Source organism: Theropithecus gelada, chromosome 20 (assembly GCF_003255815.1).
Source record: "Theropithecus gelada isolate Dixy chromosome 20, Tgel_1.0, whole genome shotgun sequence".
Classification (NCBI taxonomy): Eukaryota; Metazoa; Chordata; class Mammalia; order Primates; family Cercopithecidae; genus Theropithecus; species Theropithecus gelada.
The window spans coordinates 61,753,753-61,770,124 of record NC_037688.1 but is presented as its reverse complement, the minus strand read 5'-3'; positions in this window follow the sequence as shown (position 1 = coordinate 61,770,124).

Here is a 16,372-nt window from a genome sequence, read left to right as displayed (position 1 = left end):
ACCGTAAGTAGTTTGTATTACACTTTTCTTCTGTCACTTCCCTGATTACTGATTGTTTCAGAAAGGGACATGGGCTTGACTGATCCATGGAGATATCTGCAGCTTGCCAGCAGGTGAAGTCTTTATTTGCCTTTATCTCCGTTGTGGCCTCTGATGAGCCAGACTACAGAGATGCTGATAAAATCTGGGAAGCGATGGTGGACGCTGTAGTTTCCCAGGAGAACTCTGGCCCTTGGGAATTCCTTCCAGTCTCTGAGTCCCTGTGGCACATCTCTGTGTGTGGCAAACTAGATGATTGTTCCCAATGATTCTGCTTACTTCCTTTATTAGAATTATAAGCTTTTTGCCATGTGACTTTGTAGTACATCTCAGTAGCTAGAGTCTAATTCCTTGCCCTTCTAACTTTGGGCTTTGGTCATTGGAATGCGAGCAGACTCAATATTTTCCCCCAGCAGAAGTTTTAAATGTGTTGCATGATTTGGCTTGACCTCTTGGTAATTGCTTCTCATGTGAAGAGACATGTGGAGCAGACCTGAACTCAATCCAAACCTTTGAGCCAAGCTGAGCTCAGCAGAACCTAGCTGAGCTCAGCTAAGCCAAACCCAGTATAATCACAGCCAACCTGAAGACTGAAGAAGCAAGAAACAAATATTTGTTATAGGGATCCATTGAGATTTGGGAGTTATTTCTCTTTAAAAACAATTTTTTTTTTTGAGATGGAGTCTCGCTCTGTCACCCAGGCTGGAGTGCAGTGGAGTGATCTTGGCTCACTGCAACCTCTGCCTCCTGGGTTCAAGCGCCTCTAGTGCCTCAGCCTCCTGAGTATCTGGGATTACAGGCATGTGCCACCATGCTTGGCTAATTTTTATATTTTTGGTAGAGACAGGGTTTCACCTTGATGGCCAGGCTGGTCTCGAACACCTGACCTCAGGTAATTCACCCACCTTAGCCTCCCAAAGTGCTGGGGTTACAGGCATGGGCCACCGTGCCTGGCCTAGGGAGTTATTTGTTATTGTAGCAAAAGCTGTCTTATATATCATGTCATTAACATGCCCACCTTACACAGTGCTGGTCCCATTCTGATGATAGGAAGATGATACATTTTATCCTTTACCCTTACCATCATTTACTATTCACGCTATGCACATTTGTCAAGCTCTTCTGCCTCCAAAAAGTGCTATGGTACTTGATACCTGATAATGGTCTTTAACTTCTGTCATGTACCCATTTATTTCCCATCTCCAAGATCAGGGGTTATAGAAATCAGACGAAAGCTGGGGTCAGAGCTTATACTCATAACATGGTTGTCCCACCTACTTTGCCATAGCAGACTTTGTATCTCATGACTCACTTAACTGCTTCACCTTGAGCACTCACTCATTTCTCCCAAATCTATAACTTAGCTTTTCTCCCTGGTGCAATCAAGGCCCTTTTACCTAGAGTCTCCCAGAAGGATTTTCAGGTCATATGATATATTAGCTCATCCTTAGGGAAGAACGTTCCAGTTGAAGAAGCCATCTGACTCTCCCCCAGGTGTGTGGTCATCTTCTCTGCTCATGCTGGAAGATGGAAGACCCTTTGAAGTGATTCAGTTCAACAAGTCTGTCCTTAAGTTGTCTTCCCCCTGGGGATCTGCCCCATCTTCGTCTTCTCCCTACCACAGCAGGTTCATTGAGAGCTCACTCTCCACCGTGGTCCTCTCTCATGCTCCCTGGCATCTTGCAACAGGGGACTTGAGATGCTGATGGGCAGCTGGGTGGATTCTCAGTGGTGGCCAGTTCAGCTCCAGGACCTGCCATACTGGAAAGGGTTTGGGGTTGGAGGAATTGACATGGCAACTCACCAGCCTGTATTCCACCCGAATGTAAGCTTCTGTGGGCAGGAGGCTCATCTGCTTGTTCACTTCTGTGTTGCTACTGCCAAGCAGTCCCCAGTAGGCTGGTCATGGCTGATGTCCATTACATATTTGTGCAGTGTATGGGTGAACATACACACATCCTTTCTCAAACAAAACTGAACTCAGTAGGACATTCACTCAGGCAAAGATTGGGAAACTTTAGATCCATTCTGGAGGAGAGGAGGAGATAGAATCAGAGTATATTCATTTAACAAATATTTATGGAGAACCTACTTTTTTTGGTGGACCCCGTGCTACAGAAACAACAGTACACAAAGCCCTGCTTTCATGAAGCTTATAGTCTCCTGGGGGCCAGGAGTGGCAGACTGTAAACACACACATGCACACACATACATACTCATATCCACACACCCCTATATCAGATAGTGATAAATATTATGGAGCAAACGAAATCTGGAGGAAAGAATTGAGAGCTCCAGATGGTGGTGGTAGGGATAGGGGTGGTGGAGAATAAGCTTTAATAAAACATTAGGTGGTCAGGAAAGGCTCTGCCCTCAAGAGGGATCCAATCGCTTCTTAAAGTTCCTACATCTCAATGCTGCCACATTTGGGATTAAGTTTCAACATGAGTTTTGGAGGGGTCATTTGAATCGTAGCACATGGTGTCCACCATCAGCTCTAAGATTACAGCCTAACACTTCCGCAATAACCAGAAAGAGAGATTGATCTTTCCTGGTTACTTCAGCGAAAGTCCCCAGATTAGGTCTGATCGGGCTTGCTTGAGGCAGGTGCCCATTTCTGATCTGACCACTGTGGCCCAGACAATGGTTACACCAGTTGGCCAAGGCTAGGTCTGATTACCCTAAATTCTACCACAAATAACATTGACTGAGTGGGAAAGGACTGATTCCAGAAGAGATCAACTACTAAAATGTGGAAGGCAGAATTCTGAGATGGCCCCCAAGATCCCTGCTCCCTGGTGTGCACACTCTGTGCAATCTCCTCCTCTCCAGTGCTGCACAATTAGAGGATGTGATGGAATAGCCCTGCCATGATTGGGCTACTAGTTAGTCGATTTTGAGTTAATCAAAAGGGAGAGCATCTGGGTGGGCCTGACCTAATCAGGTGCACCTTTAAAAGGGACTAGGTCCTTCCTGAAGTCAGAGATACTCAAAGTGTGAGAAAGCCTATGGAGAGGCTACAGGGCAAGGACCTAGGGTGGTCTTTAGGAGGTAAGAGAGGTCTCTGGTTGATAGCCAGCAAGAAAACAAGACCTCAGTCATAGTGATGCAGGGTAGATGAATTCCAAACTGGGGCTTAGCCTGTGAGGGTTCTTGGCCTTGCCCAGGAAAGAATTCAAGGGCAAGCTGGAGGTAGAAGAAAACAGCTTTACTGAAGCAGTGGTGTTACAGCTCCTGCAGTGTTACAGCTCCATGATGGCTCCTGCAGAGCAGGGCTACCCCATAAGCAGACAGTACCAGCTCAAGGCCGTTTTGTAGTCATATTTATATCTGCTTTTAATTATATGCAGATTAAAGGGTGGTCTCTGCAGAAATTTCTAGGGAAGGGGTAGTAACTTTTAGGTCATCAGGTCATTGCCATGGAAAGGGATGGTAACTCCCACGTATTGCCGTGCCAATGGTAAACTGACCTGGCACACTGGTGGGTGTGTCTTAGGGAAAGTTGCTTCCCTCCCGGCTCTGTTTTAGTTAGTCCTGAACTTGGCCCGGTGTCCAAGCCCCACGTACAGTCAAGTCCTGCCTCCGATCTCAAGATAATCAGAAGGAACGGAAGTCTGAAAACAACCAGTCATCCTGGAAGAAGACCCTGAGCTTTAGATAAGACTGCAGCTCCAGCTGACACCTTGATTTCAGCCCCATGAGACCCTGAGCAGAGAATCCAGTTGAGCCATGCTTGGATTTTGACCTATAGAACTGTGAGATAATACATTTGTGTTGCTTTAGTTGACGCACTTCTGTCAATTCGTTACACGGCAATGAGAACTGAATAAGGGAGAAACAAGTGCTGGGTAGACAAAAGTGACTGATGTGCATGAGGAGCTGAGATAGACAGCTGCCTGGAATTGAGCCTTACTTTGCCTGGAAGGTATGACTATGTCTCCGAATCCTCACTGGAAGAAGTTTTATTGGTCAGGCATCCTGTTCCATGTCAGCCTCTCCCTCTAGGATCTTTTGCTTCCTGCAAGGAGTGGGGCCTGGTATGTGTATCTTTTGCATTTGTCATGTATAGTGACTCAGCATCAATTCGTCAGTACATTCCAGTATTGTGAATTTCCTTTGGGGAAGCACACTTTTGGTACTCTCCAGTGGATTAGGTGGCATTAGCCCCACCTTCACTCCAGTGCTGGGCCCTGATTCCCTTAAGCCAATTAGCATACTCCATTCCCCCAGGCCATAATGGCTGATTCAGGGATAGACCAAAGAAAGCCAGGCTTTGGATTTTTTTATTCAACTGTCAGAGTAAAGAGAAAGAACTTCTCTTTCCTCTGCACATGAATTGGGCAGCTATCTTGAAAGAGTAAGAAGAGAAGCTTTATAAAGGAATGAAATTAAGAAATGGAGTGAGAAGAATGGAGTTAAGAAATGGTGTGAGTCAGGCACGGTGGCTCACACTTTAATTCCAGAACTTTGGGAGGCTTAGGTGGGAGGGAGGATCACTTGAGCCCAGGAGTTCGAGACCAGCCCTGGCAACATAGTGAGACCCCCTGTTTCTACAAATAATAAAAATAATTAGCTGGGCATTGTGGTGCACGCCTGTGGTCCTAGCCATTCAGGAGGCTGAGGTGGGAGGATTGCTTGAGCCTGGGAGGTTGAGGCTATAGTGAGCTGAGATTGCACCATCGCACTCCAGCCTGGTTAACAGAGTGAGATCCTGTTTAAAAAAAAAAAAAAAAAAAAAAAAAAAAAGAATGAAAGAAAGAAAGAAAAAAGGAAAGAAAAAAAGAAAAAAGAAATGGTGTGAGAAACACTGGGTCCTGGCAAAAGATTTTGGCGTCTGCATCAAACCGTACCTGCAGGTTTGCTCTTGGACCTTTCAGTTATATCAACATATTTGGGTTGGATTTCCTGATACTTACAAGTAGTTGGGTTGCTTTCTTTTTTCTGTTTATTTTTCTTGCTCATGGGATGCACACAAATTGTTTTTTATTACGGGTATAAGTGATCACAAAGTACCCATTTTCTCTATAACCTGAACAGAGAGAGTATGGGCACCTCAGCTTCCTGGGCCACAGCATCAATCTTTACCCTGAATTCAGCCTTGATGCACCTGAGCGCCTGATGAGCTACAGGGATCCTGTTTTTGAAAATTTTACGTGGGTGAAAAAATAGCAAAATCGTGTGTGAGGCTTTTGCCTTGAGACCTGGATTTGTTCCAGAGACAACTCTAATTGGAGGAGAGAGATTTACTCCTCCCACTCTCCTTGCTGACATTTGGCCTCAGGGGACTGAGTCATACCCGACTATGTATCTAAATTTGAATGGCAGTCTGCTAGTCCAACCAGGTGATGCTTCCTGTCCCCTGAGGGTAGCCAATATCATCTCCTGCTTTTCTTCCTCCTGATTTAGCATCACTCAGGGCAGGAATTCTGCGCTGGAGGGGAGAGGCCTATAGTTCTCTTGTATGGTCTGAGTTTGCTCACACAGCAACCTGCTCTTATCTAGTCTGATTTTTTTCAATGGCAGCCTGTTGTACTTTGTCATCTGACTCTGTGGACAGGACTTTCTGGTTTTCACACTGTTTCAGGTTTGTTAGTTTTTTCCTCCTTGTTGATGTACAGTCAGGAATTTAACATCCTTGACTGCCTTCATCATTGGACACCCTCACTAGTCTTGTCAAGTGCTTAGCTATACAAATGAAAGCATGGAAGCTTGGAGGTGATATGTCATGATGCTGAACCCTAGGACTGAGCCCCGTGAATATGCTGTTAAGGTTCTTCCATCCCCACTTCCCTTCTGGGCCTGCCGCTCTTGCAACATCCTTGTGTCATGCTCAAAGACCTTTGCAGTGCCAGTTGTGCGTTTCCCAACAGTGTCTTTGTTTTGGGTGCATTCTTTGATATTGGATGCTTGAAATGGACTAATCAGGTCCTGGCAGGCAATGGATATGCACATTAAAATTGATTACTTGAGGACAGTTTAACAAAGAGTATTTACAGAAGCATGGACTGGGTTAAATGAAACAAAGGGTGTGAATTTCTCTGGAACTGTCCACAGCAGGGACCCCTTACCAACCAGGTCTAAAAAGGAAGGGAAGAGAGACTTCTGGAATCCAGAAAGAACTGTAGTGTAATTACTCAACCTTCCTACCCACTGCACAGACAAAACCAGTTTGCTGAGACTGTGGTATTGCAGTGAAGAAAGAGTTTAATTAACCTGAGGCTGGCCATGTGGAAGAACTGGAGTTATCACTCAAATCATTCTCCCCAAAAACTTGGAGGTTGTGGTTTTTCTTTTCTTCCTTTCTTTTTTTTTTTTTTTTTTTTTTTTTAGGTGTAGTTTTGCTCTTGTTGCCTGGACTGGTGTGCAATGGTGTGATCTTGGCTCACGGCAACCTCCACCTCCCGGGTTCAAGTGATTCTCCTGCTTCCGCCTCCCAAGTAGCTGGGATTACAGATGCACCACCGCGCCCGGCTAATTTTGTATTTTTAGTAGAGACAGGGTTTCTCCGTGTTGGTCAGGCTGGTCTTGAACTCCCGACCTCAGGTGATCCCCCTGCTTTGGCCTCCCAAAGTGCTGAGATTACAGGCATGAGCCACCGCACCTGGCCTGTGATTTTTCAAAGATAGTTTGGTGGCCAGAGGACTAGGCAATGGGTGCTGCTGATTAGTCGGGGATGCAACAGGGATGTGGGAAACGGTCCTTGTGCTCTGAGTCCACCTCTGGGTAGGGGCCACAGGACCAGTTGAGTCATGAGTCATAAGTCCAGGTCTGGTCAGTTATTTGCCAGAATGCAAAGTCTGAAAATCATCTCAAAAGACCAATCCTAGGTTCTATAATAGTGATGTTATCTATAGGAGCAACTGGGGAAGTCACAAATCTTGTAACTTATAGAACAATGGCTGGTTCTAAAACTATGCCTAAGACTATGCCTTCATTTTAGCAGAATTCAGGCCCCTCCCTGATCTTGTGGCCTTCCTTAGTTTTACAAAGGTGGTTTCAGCCCTGAAACAATGAGGGAATCAGTTTTAGTGGAACACTATTATCATCCTTGCTTTCAAGTTAAACTATAAACTAAATTCCTGTCCAGGTGCAGTAGCTCACGCCTGCAATCCCAGCACTTTGGGACGCCAAGGCAGGCAGATCGCTTGAGCCCAGGAGTTCAAGACCAGGCTGGGCAACATGGCAAGACTCCATCTCCACAAAAAATACAAAAAAATTTAGCATGTGCCTGCAGTCCTAGCTACTCCGGAGGCTGAGGTGGGAGAACCACCCTGAGACCAGGGAGTTCGAGGTTGTGGTGAGCCATGATCACGCCACTGCACTCCAGCCTGGGCGACAGAGTGAGACCTTGTCCCAGAAAGCAAATAAATAAAATTAAAAAATTCCTCTCATGATTAACTTGGTCTATACCCAGGAATGAGTGAGGACAGTTAGCCTGTGAGGCTAGAAACGAGATGGAGTCAGCCACACCAGATTCTCTCACTGTCATAATCTTGGCAAAGGCAGCTTCAGTAGCTGTGAGAAAGAGTTGCCCAGCAAGAGCTGTAGTAGCTTTTCCCAGCGGCGCCAATGCTTCCCTAGTCCAGGCTCTGGGGAATTCTCTCTTGGAAGATGCAGCAGGCTGGAGTCGAGAGTGGGGACTTTAATCCTCCTCTGCACATTGCCAGGAACCACCTTTTCCCTTCCAGAGCAGACTTTCATTTTAAAAGCTATTTTGTGTTCAGCTTCTGAGAGCCCATGTGTTTGCTCATTCCCAGGATAATTTTTATGACTTCTACACTTTTAAAAAGCTCATGTCAAGCTGCCTGGCTTTCTGTCTAGGTTTTGCGCCTCCAAATCCGCTCTCTACTCTTCTCAACTCTGCTGTGCCCAGGGAGCCAGATTGGCCAATGGGGACCCAGTAGGAGATTAGAGGGTGGAAGGAGAGGTCCGGGTATTTATTCCCTTGGCTTCTTTCCTTCCAGGCTGAGGGTTTGCAGTGGCTCAGTTTCTCCCTAAAGGCCACAGTTCCTGTTGGGCGGCTCTTTCTTACAGTGACAGCTTTCTCTGGGTTCCAGGATTCTCTCTCTCTCTCTCTCCTTCCCTTTTAGACCCCACTGTTGATAATACCAGTGTACTCCACATCCTTGTTTTCTCTCAATCCTGTCCACACTTCTGTAGATAACCTCTTTCCTAAACTGTCCTCAGTTACCCCATTGGAGTGTGCATCTGTTTTTTGCTAGGGCCTGATTGCTCCATTTCAAACACCCAATATCAAAGAATTCGCCCCTGAAGACTGCAAGGGCATCCTCAGAGAAGTTTCCCCAGTGTCTTTCTGTTTCCAGTGGTAGTCCATCTCCAGCATAGCCTGAACCAGGTCAATGAGTGCTGCCTATTGTATCTGATCAAGTTTGTCATTGAGATCCTGAAGATGCATACCTCCTACTTCTGGCTTGGGGACAACTGGGCACTGCCCCATAGTTAATGACTATGGATACAGTTCTCAGATTAATCTGGGTGTCAGCTGAGTCCATCAGCCAACCAAAAACCTGCAAATGACTGTCTCAGGACTCCTTCTAGTTGCATACTATCTATGTACCTCCTTGCCCTAGGTGTGAATCCTCTGAAATAATTCATTCATTCAATACCATAGTGGAACATTGTGGTAGACAGCTTCTAAGGTGACCCCAAATGATCCTTGCCACCTCATGTTCATGTCCTTTTGTGACCCCTTGCCCTGACTGTGGTCTGGACCTAGTGACTAGCTTTTATTTTTTTATTTTCATTAAAAAAAAAATTTCTCAGCCGGGTGCAGTGGCTTATGCCTGTAATCCCAGCACTTTGGGAGGCCAAGGTGGGTGGATCACGAGGTCAGGAGTTCGAGACCAGCCTGGCCAACATAGTGAAACCCTGTCTCTACTAAAAAAAAAAAATACAAAAATTAGTCAGGTTTGGTGATGCGCACCTGTAGTCCCAACTACTTGGGAGGCTGACACAGGAGAACTGCTTGAACCCGGGAGGTGGAGGTTGCAGTGAGCTGAGACCATACCATTGCACTCCAGCCTGGGTGATGGAGTGAGACTCCGTCTCAAAAAATTTTTTTCTTTTTTTGAGACAAGGTCTTGCTCTGTGGCCCAGGATGAGTGCAGTGACATAATCACGGCTCACTGCAGCCTTGAACTCCTGGGCTCAAGCAATCCTCCTACCTCAGCCTTCCAAGTAGTTGGGACCACAGGTGCACACCACTATGCCTGGCTAATTTTTAATTTTATTGTAGAGAGGAGGTCTCCCTATGGTGCCCAGGCTGGTCTTGAACTCCTAGACTCAAGTAATCTTTCTGCCCCAGCCTCCCATAGTGCTGGGGTTATTGGCATAAGCCACTACAAACAGCCTATAATTTCAACTTTTATTTTAGGTGTAGAGGATACATGTGTAGGTTTGTTACGTGGGTATGTTGTCTGTTGCTGATGTTTGGGGTATGATTGGTTCTGTCACCCACATAATGAGCATAGTTTGTCAGCCCTTTTGTCCCTCCCTTTCTCTCTCATCTAGCAGTTCCCAGTTTTTTTTTTTTTTTTGAGACAGAGTCTTGCTCTGTTGCCTAGGTTGGAGTGCAGTGGTGGGATCTTGGCTCACTGCAACCTCCACCTTCCAGATTCAAGTGATCCTCATGCCTCAGCCTCCTGAGTAGCTGGAATTACAGGTGCTTGCCACCACTCCCTGCTAATTTTTGTAGTTTTAGTAGAGACAGGGTTTTGCCATGTTGGCCAGGCTGGTCTTGAACTCCTGACATCAAGTGATCCGCCCACCTTGGCCTCCCAAAGTGCTGGGATTATAGGTGTGAGCCACCATGCTCAGCTGTAGTCCTCAGTTTTTATTGTTCCCATGTTTATATCCATGTGTACCTAATGTTTAGCTCTTGCTTATAAATGAGAGCATGCAGTATTTGGTTTTCCATTCCTGCGTTAATTCACCTAGGAAAATGACTGCCAGCTGCATCCATGTAGCTGCAAAGGGTATGATTTTGTTCCTTTTTATGACTGTGTAGTATTCCATGGTATATACATACCACATTTTCTTTATCCAATCCTCCGTTCATGGGCACCTAGGTTGATTCTATGTCTTTGCTATTGTGAATAGTGCTGCAATGAACACACGAGTGACTAGCTTTTAATCAGCAGAACACAGCAAAAGTGATGGCATTTCAGTTTGAGATTAGGTTACCAAACACAGAGACTTCTGTCTTGCCACACTCTCTGTCTTGCCTTCTTGCTGTTACTGAACCTAACTTGGGTCCCCCTGCCCAGCATAGCAAAACCAAACATTGATATTGGGATTGTAGCAAGAGCAAGTAGGGTATCTATTGGAAGGCACCAAGCAAAGAGAATTAATGCTTAAGTCCCAAGTTTCCGGATGGCTTATAGGTAAGGATTTATAATTGCAGGAAGGCAGAGGTTACATGCAAAGTTATAAATCAATATGTGGGAGGCTGTACATTGGTTTGACCTAAAAAGGCAGGACGTCTCAAAGCGGGAACCCATAGGTGAAAGGTAGATTTAAAGATGTTTTGATTTGCAATTGGCTTAGGAAGAGAAGCCTTGTCTAAAAATTTGAGATCAGCAGAATGTTAATTCTGGCCTGGGGTGTGACTTTGTCTACGCCCCTTAGGAAGAAATTTAGAACCGAGAAGAGTGTTAAGAGTTTAGCCTTCAGTTCCCCCTTGTCTGAGTCCTACGTGTCAGTGGACCCATTTAGTGGGGAGTCCTCATTTTTGAAAAACAATCTGTGAACATTAGTTTTTATAGGGAAGCCAAACATCCCATGATTTTAACTTTCTTGCCCATTATTCTAAGCTACTATTATCTTCTTGCTTATTAAATTGCTTCTTTATGTATTTATTTATTTTTGAGACAGAGTCTTTCTCCATTGCCCAGGCTGGAGTGCAATGGCATGATCTTGGCTCACTGCAACCTCCGCCTCCTGGGTTCAAGCAATTCTCCTGCTTCAGCCTCCTGAAGCAGGGTACTACAGTAGCTGGGACTAGAAGTAGCTGGGACTACAGGTGTGCGCCACCACTCCTGGCTAATTTTGTATTTTAGTAGGGACAGGGTTTTGCCATGTTGGCCAGGCTGGTCTTGAACTCCTGACCTCAAGTGATCCACCTGCCTCGGCTTCCCAAAGTGCTGAGATTACAGGCGTGAGCCACCATGCCCAGTCTTATTTATTTTTTAAGGGCTGGCTAAGTGCCTGGAATTTTTCTTAAAGGAACCTAAGATATTTCTTTATTTTTATGTTTGGGGTGGGGGGAGCTGCATGCCCCTAAGAGAGGTCCCTGTTCTGCCTCATTGCCTGCTTGCTCTGATAAATCAAGCTGTTGTGTTGTGAGCTGCCCTATGGAGAGGCCCACGTGGCAGGGATCTGAAAGCGGCTTCTGACAACGGTTCATGAGAAACGAATCCTGCCAATAATCTTGTGGGTGCGCTTGGAAGTAGATCCTGCCCCAGTTGAGCCTTGAGATGAAACCTAGCTGACACCTTGATAGCAACTCATGGGAGACCCTGAAGCAGGGGGCCCATCTTCAAATTTCTAACCCGCAGAAACTGTAAGATAATAAATATGTGTTGTTTTAAGCCACTGAGTTTTGGAATAATTTGTTACACAGCAATGGATAGCCGATATAGCAGTGTAGACTTTAGTTGATGATTCCAGTGGGGAGACCAAAGTGAAATTTACATTGCACACTTCACAAAAAGTAACTAACTAACCAACCCATTAGTCATTTCTGTGCATCCTCAGCCCTCTTAATGCTGAGGGCTCCTCTTTCTTGCTCTTGTTCTCTCTCAATATCATTCTCTAATTTGGCCGTATCTAGCTTCATTGCATATTATCTTTCTCTGGATCGTCAGTTTTTTCTGTGTCCATTTGGTAGAGAATTTTAGTTTTTTATGACTTTTTTTCTTTAGAGATGGAGTCTCACTCTGTTGCCCAGGCTGGTCTCAAACTCCTGGGCTCAAGCAATCCCCCGCACTTGGCCTCCCAGAGTGCTGGGATTACAGGCATGAGCCATCACACCTGGCCCTTTCTGACTTCTACTCCCAAACATGTTGGCCAACTCCTCAAGGTGTTCAGCAGGAAAAAATCCTCTCTATTAATGCAGGCCACCTTTTCTGGGCAGCAGTGTGGGTTATAGATATTTGAAATATCTGTTAGATAAGCCTCTCAGTTTCTTCCTGCATATATTACTATTCAACTGCTTAAAGCTATTGAAAAATGCATGCAAACAAAATTTTAATCTAACAGAGAAAATATCTTTATGACATTGTTCAAATCAAGTTATATCATATGTGAAGGAGAAGCACATTCCACCGGAGAAAGCTTTTTAAACCCTCTGCTTTTTGACATGTTAACCAGTATGTTAGATAAGAAGACTGCTATGGAAATATAGTTAGCAACATTGTTGGAAAATATAGGCTAGAAAAGAGTTCAAGAATATGTATCCATTGAACTTGATGAAATAATTTTAGAAGCTGAGGCTGTGAAATCTTGACAGCAAAACTGAAGAGACACTGTAGAGTTCCCATTTTGCAGATTTATATTTGGTTGGTTCATGCAGGCAGACCCCAGGAGAGCTAAGATTTTGTTAAATACCTAACACATACCCAGTAAGAAGGATAAATGTAGGTGTTCACATCAGTGTTTTAAACACGTGATCCAGTAAATCAGCAAAAAGGCAGCAAAGCAATTGTAGTAATGGCTAAAAAACAGGAGTGGGAAAGACTTCAGGAGCAGGAATTGTATAAAAATACATCCAAATGTGGCTATTTCTGACTACTTCACTCAAATGTGAGCCTCCATCCGTTCTCACCTGGATTCCGGCAAGAACTTCCTAGCAGTTTTCTCTGTCTCAGATTTGCTTTCTTGGGGTCTATTTTCAACAAAGCAACCAGAATAATACTTAAAAAAAAAAAAAGAAAGTATCAAACTGGGCGTGATGCCTGTAATTTTGTACTTTGGGAGGCTGAGGTGGGAAGAATAACTTGAGGTCAGGAGTTTGAGACCAGCCTGGGCAACATAGCTAGACTCTGTTTTTACAATAAATAAATAAATAAGTAAATACATACATTAGTCAGGTGTGGTGAAACATGCCTGTAGTCCCAGTTACTTGGGAGGTTGAGGTGGGAAGATCACTGGAGTCTGGGAGGTCGAGGCTGCAGGCAGATGTGTTCCTGCCACTGCACTCCAGCCTGAGTGACAAGAGTGAGACTCTGTCTCCAATCTCTCTCTCTCTCTCTGTCCTACCTATCTTCTATTTAATTTATCTATCCATCTATACACACACACACACACACACACACACGAAGTATCAGAACATTATTCATGATAGCCAAAAGCTTAAAAAAAACCCAAATGTCCATTAGCTGAATGGATAGATACAGTGTTGCACAGTATCTCCATACAATGAAACATTACTTGGCAATTTAAAAAATGAAGTACCAGTGGTCGTATTTATAGAGACAGAAAGTAGAATGGTGGTTGCCATGCCTGGGACTGGGGTGGGGTGGGGAATGGGAGTTGTTGTTTAATGGATACAGAGTTTCAGTTTGGAGACAGGAGTTCTGGAGATGGATGGTGGGTATGGTTACACAACAGTGTGCATATACTTACTGCCATGAAACTGTATACTTAAAAATGGTAAAGATCGTTAAAAAAACCAAAAGGACTGAAGTACTGATATATGCCACGACATAGATGAAGCTTGAAAATCTTATTCTAAGAAGCCATATGCAAAATATCGCACGTTGTATGATTCTATTGATAGGAAATGTTCAGAATAGGCAAATGTATAGAAAGTAGATTAGTGGTTGTCCAAGGCTGGGTGGGGGTTTTGTGGGGAGGGTTGAGAAAATGGCGAGTGATTGCTAATGGGCAAAGACTTTTTGGTGGTGATGGGATGATACAAAATTCTAAAGTAGATTACTGCCAGGTACGGTGGCTCATGCCTGTAATCCCAGCACTTTGGATCCAAGGCAGGTGGATCACTTGAGGCCAGGAGTTTGAGACAAGCGTGGCCAACATGGTGAAACCCCGTCTGTACTAAAAGTACAAAAATTAGCCAGGCGTGATGGCACATGCTTGTAATCTTAGTTACTTGGGACGTCAAAGTGGGAGGATCACTTGAACTCAGGAGACAGAGGTTGCAGTGAGCTGAGATCACACCACTGCACTCCAACTCTGGACAATAGAGCTAGACTCCATCTCAAAAAAAAAAAAAAAAAAAGAAAAAGAAAGAAAAAAATGAAGATTATGGTGATGGTTGTACTACACTGTGAATATATAAAAATTCATTGAATTGTAAACTTTAAATAGGTGAATTTTATGTCAATTAAAGCTGTTTAAAAAAAGACATATATGAAAAACTTGAATTTTGGGGAGTTAGTTGTATTAACCAGGCCCTATCCAATCTTTTTTTTTTTTTTTTAATTAGAGATGGGGGTCTCACTCTGTCACCCAGGCTGGGGTGCAGTGGCATGATCATAGCTCACTTCAGCTTCCCGAAGAGCCAGGATTACAGGTGGCCACAATGTCTGGCTAACTAAAAATCATTTTTTAAGAGATGAGGGTCTCACTATGTTGCCCAGCCTGGTCTTAAACTCCTGGCCTCAAGCGATCCTCTTGCCTCAGCTCACAGGTGTGAGCCACCATACCTGGCTTATCTTTATCTTATCTTGAGAAAGAATAAATTCAGTTTGGTTATTGCACATTGAACAGTAAGCTGTCCTCAAAATCTGGTAACACACCATAGCTTTTCCAAAGGTAGAAATGGTGATAGGATCAAAGAAGTATGTTGTTTCAGGGCATATGAAGAAAAAAAGGCAGATTATGTTATTTCTTTGCTCAAAACCTTCCAGTGGTTTTCCATGTTAATGAGTGGAAACTAAAGTTCTTAAAATTGCCTACAAGGTCCAACACACTCAGTCTGCCACCTGCGACTTATTTGAGCTTACCCCCTACTTCCTTCAGCCATGCTGACCTTCTCCCCATCCATCCCATGCCCTGGACCCACTCCTGGCCCAGGCCTTTGCACCTGCTGGCTGTGCCCTCTGCCTCCAAAACTCTTTTGCCAAATTCCCTCATGGCTTGCTCACTTACACCTCCTTTAATTCAAACATCACTTCTTGGCCACCTCCCTGGCCACCCCCTACAAAAATGCATTCCTGACATATTCTGCTTTTCCACTTTTCTTCCCTCCTTCATTTTTTCCCATGACACACCTGCACAATGCATAGTTTGTTTATTCTTTGGTTCATTGTCTCCCCACACCCACTCCAGAATGTAAGCTCTACAAGGCAGGGATTTTTGTCCATCACTGCTATATCCTCAGTACCTTTATAACGGTGTTTGGCACATAGTAGTAACTCAATAGATATTTGTTAAATGAATGAATGAAAAGCTGCCACGTGTTCAAGAAGTCATTATGTGTTGCATAGGAAAACAGTACCTATTAAGGAGATACCAGCATCCTACAAATAGTGGAGGAAAATGCCACACAAGTTGCCAAATTGATTAAAATGTGCCTTTTAACTTGCAGACTCTGGAGGGTAACTTACACAAATACAGACAATTGCTCCCTTATATGTACAATTTGCCCCTGATTTTTCATTCCAGCTGTCACACAATTGCCTGGAGGATTGTTAAACATCATTTAATAAGTGGGTCTTTGCTACGTTTCTCCCGGGAACAGAGTATAGAGAATTGCCCATTGAGAAGCAGCCAAAGCCCAGGTCAGCACCTGCAATGAGGAGTGGCTGCTTAGTTAAATGGACTGGGGCTTCTGTTTGAAACCTCACTGGTTTTCTCTGTTGACAGCATCTTGATGTATATGGCATGTGTCTCCTGACCTTAGTGGCCTCTCACAAAACTCCGGAGCATAGCAGTGCATCTCTTTGAGATTCTCCTAGCAGCATAGTCCATAAGTGAATTCCCTATGGACTATGTGTCTTATATTTTAAACCAGTTCAAACCAAACCCATCACAAAAGTACCCTCCAACTTTGGTGAAAACCTGTCTAGCCATTTTCTTATGATATTGTAAGACAGAAACTTAATTTTTTTTTTGGAGACAGAGCCTCGCCTTGTCACCCAGGCTGGAGTGCAGTGGTGAGATTTCAGCTCACTGCAACCTCTGCCTCCTGGGTTCAAGGGATTCTTATGCCCCAGCTACCCGAGTAGCTGGTACTGTCAGCACACACCATCATACCCGGATAAGTTTTGTATTTTTAGTAGAGGTGGGGGCTTCACCATGTTGCCCAGGCTGGTCTTAAACTCCTGGCCTCAAGCAATCCACCCACCTTAGC